The sequence below is a fragment of the Apium graveolens genome, chromosome 7, assembly GCF_009905375.1.
Source record: "Apium graveolens cultivar Ventura chromosome 7, ASM990537v1, whole genome shotgun sequence".
NCBI classification, from domain to species: domain Eukaryota; kingdom Viridiplantae; phylum Streptophyta; class Magnoliopsida; order Apiales; family Apiaceae; genus Apium; species Apium graveolens.
In genome coordinates, this window is record NC_133653.1 from 144,653,937 (window position 1) to 144,660,279 (window position 6,343).

General features: G+C 30.0%; 1 non-coding gene across 1 annotated transcript; it reads right to left on the reverse strand.

The window, feature by feature from the left end:
• Positions 1–290: 290 nt before the first annotated feature.
• Positions 291–362, reverse strand: TRNAD-GUC (transfer RNA aspartic acid (anticodon GUC)). The gene has a single exon. It is a non-coding gene; the product is annotated as a tRNA-Asp (tRNA).
• Between the last annotated feature and the right edge of the window lie 5,981 nt (positions 363–6,343).

Sequence of the window (6,343 nt, forward strand, 5' to 3'; positions counted from 1 at the left end):
ATTGAAGGAAGTAGTAATGAAGTTGTGATCTCATGAGTGTTTTAATATTGATAATTGAAGTGTTAATTAAGTGATAAATTAAGTAATTAATTGTAGTTAATATTTATTCAACAATTCTAAGTGTTAGTGTCTTAACATTGAGAAGTAATCATACATTGGTGCGTGAGTTTAATTAGACAATAATTAATCTGAGTCTCTGTGGGAACGAACTAGAAAGTATTCTATATTACTTGTGAACGCGTATACTTGCGTGAATATTAGCGCGTGTTTTCGCCCTAACAAGTTTTTGGCGCCGCTGCCGGGGATCGAACCCGGGTCATCCGCGTGACAGGAGGATATACTTACCACTATACTACAACGACCAAAAACTTGTTAGGGCGAAAACACGCGCTAATATTCACGCAAGTATACGCGTTCGCATGTAATATAGAATACTTTCTAGTCCGTTCCCACAGAGACTCAGACTAATTATTGTCTAATTAAACTCACGCACCAATGTATCATTACTTCTCAATGTTAAGACACTAACACTTAGAATTGTTGACTAAATATTAACTACAATTAATTACTTAATTTATCACTTAATTAACACTTCAATTATCAATATTAAAACACTCATGAGATCACAACTTCATTACTACTTCCTTCAATAGTTATTGTTATTACCTTTAGCATGTGACAGTGATGATATTAATCAAATAACACGAAACTGATAAAAGCCAACTTTCATTGTACTAATACCATTCTACCAAACATTTACAAATAAGATAGAAGTTGAATAGTCATCAATTATGTTGAGTTCCTATATGTCTACAGAAATTGACAACACAACGATTTAAGCACAAGTTATTCCTTTTGATTACACAAGGCGAATAAAACTGTTAGAGTTACCCACTAATCATGCACATCATACATGAACCTATGCTAGCATGGCAAGTTCTAAATCTCAAGATCCACCGTCGCTTCACTAGAGATTAACACCCTATCTTATATGTTCGCGACGCACATAAGACGATTACGCACAACCAATACTAGATATCATACAATCATCACACACTAAAGTATTAAACAATTAACTAAAGAATTCCATAGTAAATCCGTTGCAACCCCATGATCACGATTAGCCCATAATAGCACTTATCGTCATCACGGGTTCATATGAAATCATGATAAACAAACACAAGAAAATAATAACTAAACTAATTATATTAAATCAGAGTACGTCACAAGAGTAAATAGGTTCAAAGTAAGAAAACTAGCATCCAATGTTACAACGAAACAAGAATCTCAAGAAAATATGCTTCCTCTTCGTTGCTGTGTGCTAAAACGGTCTTCTTCCTTATCTCCTTCGCTCCTTGCTTAATACCACGATCCTCTCTCGTGAAAACGTCTCCAAATCTACTTATATAATAGTCCCATAAAACTCAGATTACATAGAAGTGGAAGCCAAACAGAAGTAGAAGTCTAAAAACAACTATTTAATTTCCCGACCCTGCGCGGCCGCTCAGTATAGCTGAGCGGGCGCTCAGCTTCCTGCGCGGCCGCTCAGCATAGCTGAGCGGGCGCTCAGCTTCCTGCGTGGCCGCTCAGCATTGCTGAGCGGGCGCTCAGGACCCTACTGGAAAAATCCTGAGTTTGCTCCGTTTCTTTGCCGTAATCTGGCCCTTTCTTTCCTCTCTCAATGGTGAACACATGCCAAGGCTTATTCTTGATGATTACTCCTCCGAAATGCAACTAATACCCTGAAATGCATAAACACTAGAAAAACGCATCAAATACGCAAAATACTTGATTTCAAGGCACCAATTTAAGTCATTTTAAGATGTTCTAAGTGGTATAAAATGCCACTAATCACGTGCTAATTCATTTTAACTCCATCAGACCAATCATATATATTAATTCTGTACTTCATGTTGTACATGATATAAACAATATTTTATAAAATACTCATTGTATCTCAAAATCAAAATTATTTTCATTTTTACATTAATTTAAAGTTTAAAAAAATTTACTTCTAAAATTTTCCAATTTTATTTTAATTAAAAGGTTTACCTTTTTCAATATCCCGTAGGTTTAGAATAATATCAATAAAAGAATAATATAATAAAAAAGATTAAAATTTGATAAAAAAAATAGGATATTAAAATTCAATTATAGTAATGGCCTAAAGTTTGAATTAGACTTTAATATGAACAATTTGTAGATTTAGAAATGAGGTTTTGTAATGTTATAAATACATCATCTTCGTCTTTCTTATCATTCTATTAAAAAATTGTAGGGCTTTTAGGCACAAAAATCAGTAATTGTTGTCAAATTCGTAGTAAATTCATCGTAAGTCCGCATTCATTGATCCTGAACTTTTCGGAAAGATTTTTTCATTCTCTACAACTTTTATATTCCGTGATTTCCAAGAAAACATCGTTTAGAGGGTCAAAGAGAGTAAATTATGATATGATCATATTTTGAGGTAAGTTTTCGATCGATCTTGTTAGTGTTTTCAAAGTTGGGTGTTATGCGTGTATATTTGATTATCAAAACCTGGGATGAGTGATGATATATTTGATAGTATTATGTGTTATAGTACATGTATTTTTGTATATGTGTGGTGTCGGGAGGATAATTTTTAATCGTTGATGTATTCCATGTTTTGTGAAAATATCGAATACGAAAACTATAAACCGTAGTCACCGGATTGCAGTGGCAGTTTATGAAAATTTAGGACCGTTATCACCGGGTTGTAGTGGTCGGGCATGGATTATGGATTTTGAATTATTTTTGTTATGTGATTATGTGTATTATGTGTATCCAATAAGAATAAGATATGTATCGAAAGATTTTGTTTAGTGTATCATATCGTATAGATTATCGTATTTATTATATGTGTATATGTTACTTGGCCTACTAGTTGAATCGATTAGTTTCTTGATGTGCTATATAGCTCATTACTTACAATTTCAAGTTTCTTCATAAGATCTAGATAGCGTTGGAGTTCGAGGACCTAAGTTTTGGAGTAGATTGAGTTTTCAACTTCCACTGTTAGCTGCGCTTTTGTAATAATCACCTTTTTAATAGAATTTCGTATTAGTAAATTTGTTTTATTTTAGTTTTGGTTTAGAATTAATAGTCCTACAAGTCGGGTTAGTTCAGTTGGTATCAAGAGCAGTCTGTCCTTTGAAATGTATTAGCTATGGGACTAGTACATTTCCTAGGATGTGATCCCATAGATCATAGTTTATATCTGACCTATATGAGATGTGGGGTAGACGTGTCACGAACTTTAAGATTGTTTTAAATTTGGGTACCAAATTTTTTTTAAGGAGTGTAGTATGTAATATCCCGTTATTTTTATAATAATATCAATAAAAGAATAAAAGGATTAAACTTTGATAAAGATTAGGATATTAAAATTGAATAATACTAATGGGCCTAAAATTTGGATCAAACTTTAATATGGATAACTTATAGGTTATGAAATAAGATTTTGTAATATTATAAATACATCTTCTTCTTCCTCATCTTTTTATTAAAAATTTGTAGGGTTTTTAGGCACAAAAATTAGTAATGTTGTAAACTTTTAGGGGCGCAGCGTGGCTTTGTTGACTAGTACTTATATAAAATAGATGACACGGACGTTTAGATGGCGCATCTTATAATGGTTTCATTCTATTTTTCCAAGTTTTCTCAATTTCTTGAATTAAAAATGATTAAAAACTACAATTACCTTACATTCTCCAAAACTTTCGACTCAAGTTTTATAATATATTATTACCCAAAACTTCCTACACCAGTGTTAAGATGACATAAATATTCTTCTAAACTTTCTGCGCAAGTTTTCTGTTAACATAATTAAATTCCTAAACTTTATACGCAAATTTTATAATATATAATGCTAAACTTTCTATCCAAGTTTTATAGTGAAATAAGTAAATTCAGGGTATGTGTGCTTATATAATACCTCTTTCAAAATATAAAAAGAGCCACACAATTACATCAAACGAGGTAAGTTCTCCCCTTTCCTCACGTTTAGTATTTATTTATCAATTATTTTCAAAATATTAATTGATTTTTATGTATCTGATTTTCATGTATTGCCTGATTGTTTTATGTATATGCTTATAAATTTTATTTTTCAATTTTTTGTGTTTCCTGATAATATTTTTTTCCCATTTTTCTATACGATTCTTTTGGTGCTGTTAAAGTTTTATGATAATTTGTGTATTTTGATTTAGTTAACTGTTTTTTTTCTAATTTTGTGCATTGTCGATACATGGCTGTTATCGCAAAATTTAAAAATCTATTGACAGTTTGTATCAATATGTGATATTCATGTGGTGCTTTGCACTGCGTGCCTATGTTGAATATGCAGGTTTCAATATGCTTGGATCAAAAAGTTTGGAAACCTCCACACTACCGATTTCGGCACGAATGTATGGAGTACATGGCAAACATATTCATAAAGCTATTGAGAATTTAATTTCATATCATACATGATCCTTTTAATTCATTAAAATTTTATATTCTAATTGATTAATTTATTTATATATTCAGTAATAAATAAATATATAGTACGGTTTTTTAATTTATTTTAAACTTAGAAGCGAATATGTGTTCGGATTTAGTGAAAAGAATTTATAAAAAATGATAATAATTATTTAAAAACTGAAAAATAATTAAAATTGAAAAGTTTAACTATGATAAGAAATTTTTATTTAAATAATTTTAAAATAGTATAAATATTTTTTGTACTATTTTAAATACAATTTTTTTCAGTTTATATTCTATTTAAAAAATTTATTAATATCACGTTTATTTTTTTGAATAAAATTGTACTATTATTCAACTGATATTATCAAGCTCTAGTACATGAGAAATGAAATGAGGAGGAGTGACATACCACTCTCTTGGATCTGATATAGAATAGGTAACTTTAGCCAATACATATGCCACACTATTCGCAGACCTAAATGCAAACTAATGTAGCACGTGATTTATGTGCTTTAATAACTGGACACAATCGTCCACAATAGTTCCAAACACTGATTCATCTGGGGTTCTACTACACCTCTGCACTATGACACTTGAGTCAGATTCCAACACACACCGCTCATACTTTAATTCCATAAGTCATGACAATGCTTACTTTAGTGCTATGACACCATTTATGAGTGTTTTAATACGTGACTTTTTGGGTGTTCTCAAAGACTCAAACTCACGTCTTGTTGGCATTAATAGCATAACAATTTCATCGGACGGGCCCCGTGCCATTTTAGAAGCGAAGTATATGTGCCTTATGCTCGCTGCCCATAAAATAATGACTCCTACGGTACCAAATGTCTCTCCGATAATTTCTTAATTCAATTCCTAAATTTTAATAAATTAAAACATTAATAATTATTTTCTCCTCCAACAATATTTTTTATATCTATTACTTATATAATATTTTATTATTAAAGAAAGAGAAAGTGATTTTTTCAAATACTTATATATTATAAAATAAAAATTAAAAAAGCAGAGAAATTAGCTAAAGATAAGAAATTAGAAAAAAATCTAGGAGATCCTTGTGATCTATTATATCTTAATGAGCACTAGTGAAGAGACCCAAAAATTTGTACTAAGAATGGCATTTTTATAAATATTTGGCCCATATTTTTGAAATTTGACCAGTGGGTCGACCCATTTCATAAATCTACTAATTCATATACAAATATGCAAAGATCCATGGACTATCCATTCTTAAATGGTATTTATAATTATTAAAAAATCACTTTTGAATATTAAAAAGATCTTAAAATAGATTTGTTTTTATACCCAATCAATTACAGATCCATATTATATGCTAACAACAATTGAAATTTAAATATGATTACTACTTTCTTTTATCTATCAATCAGAACAAATCAAATTCAAAAATCAGAATCAATCATTCCTTCAACATCTGCTATTGAATAATAACTAGCATTCATTTTAAAATTGAATTCATAATTTCATTATAATCTTGTTCTTCATTATTATATGTTTATGTATAGAAACCATGTATTTTCTTAAATTATTAGTGATTACTCATTTAGTTAGTATGTTGTTTCGGATTTGTTGCAATCTTGATTTTATCAATTTAATTTTTTGATGTTTCAGGAAGACAGATAATGGGTCAATTTTGTTGCTGGTGATATATTCTTAATTTTGAATCTACTCAACAGAATGGGTAAGTTTTTTTTTACATATTTATACAATTTACTATTACAATTATCAAAAATTTGAGATTGTATTTCTTCAATTTTGTACGGGCGGCCATCTTGATATATTCATCTTCTTCATTTTTCATAAACATTAAAACTAAAAAATT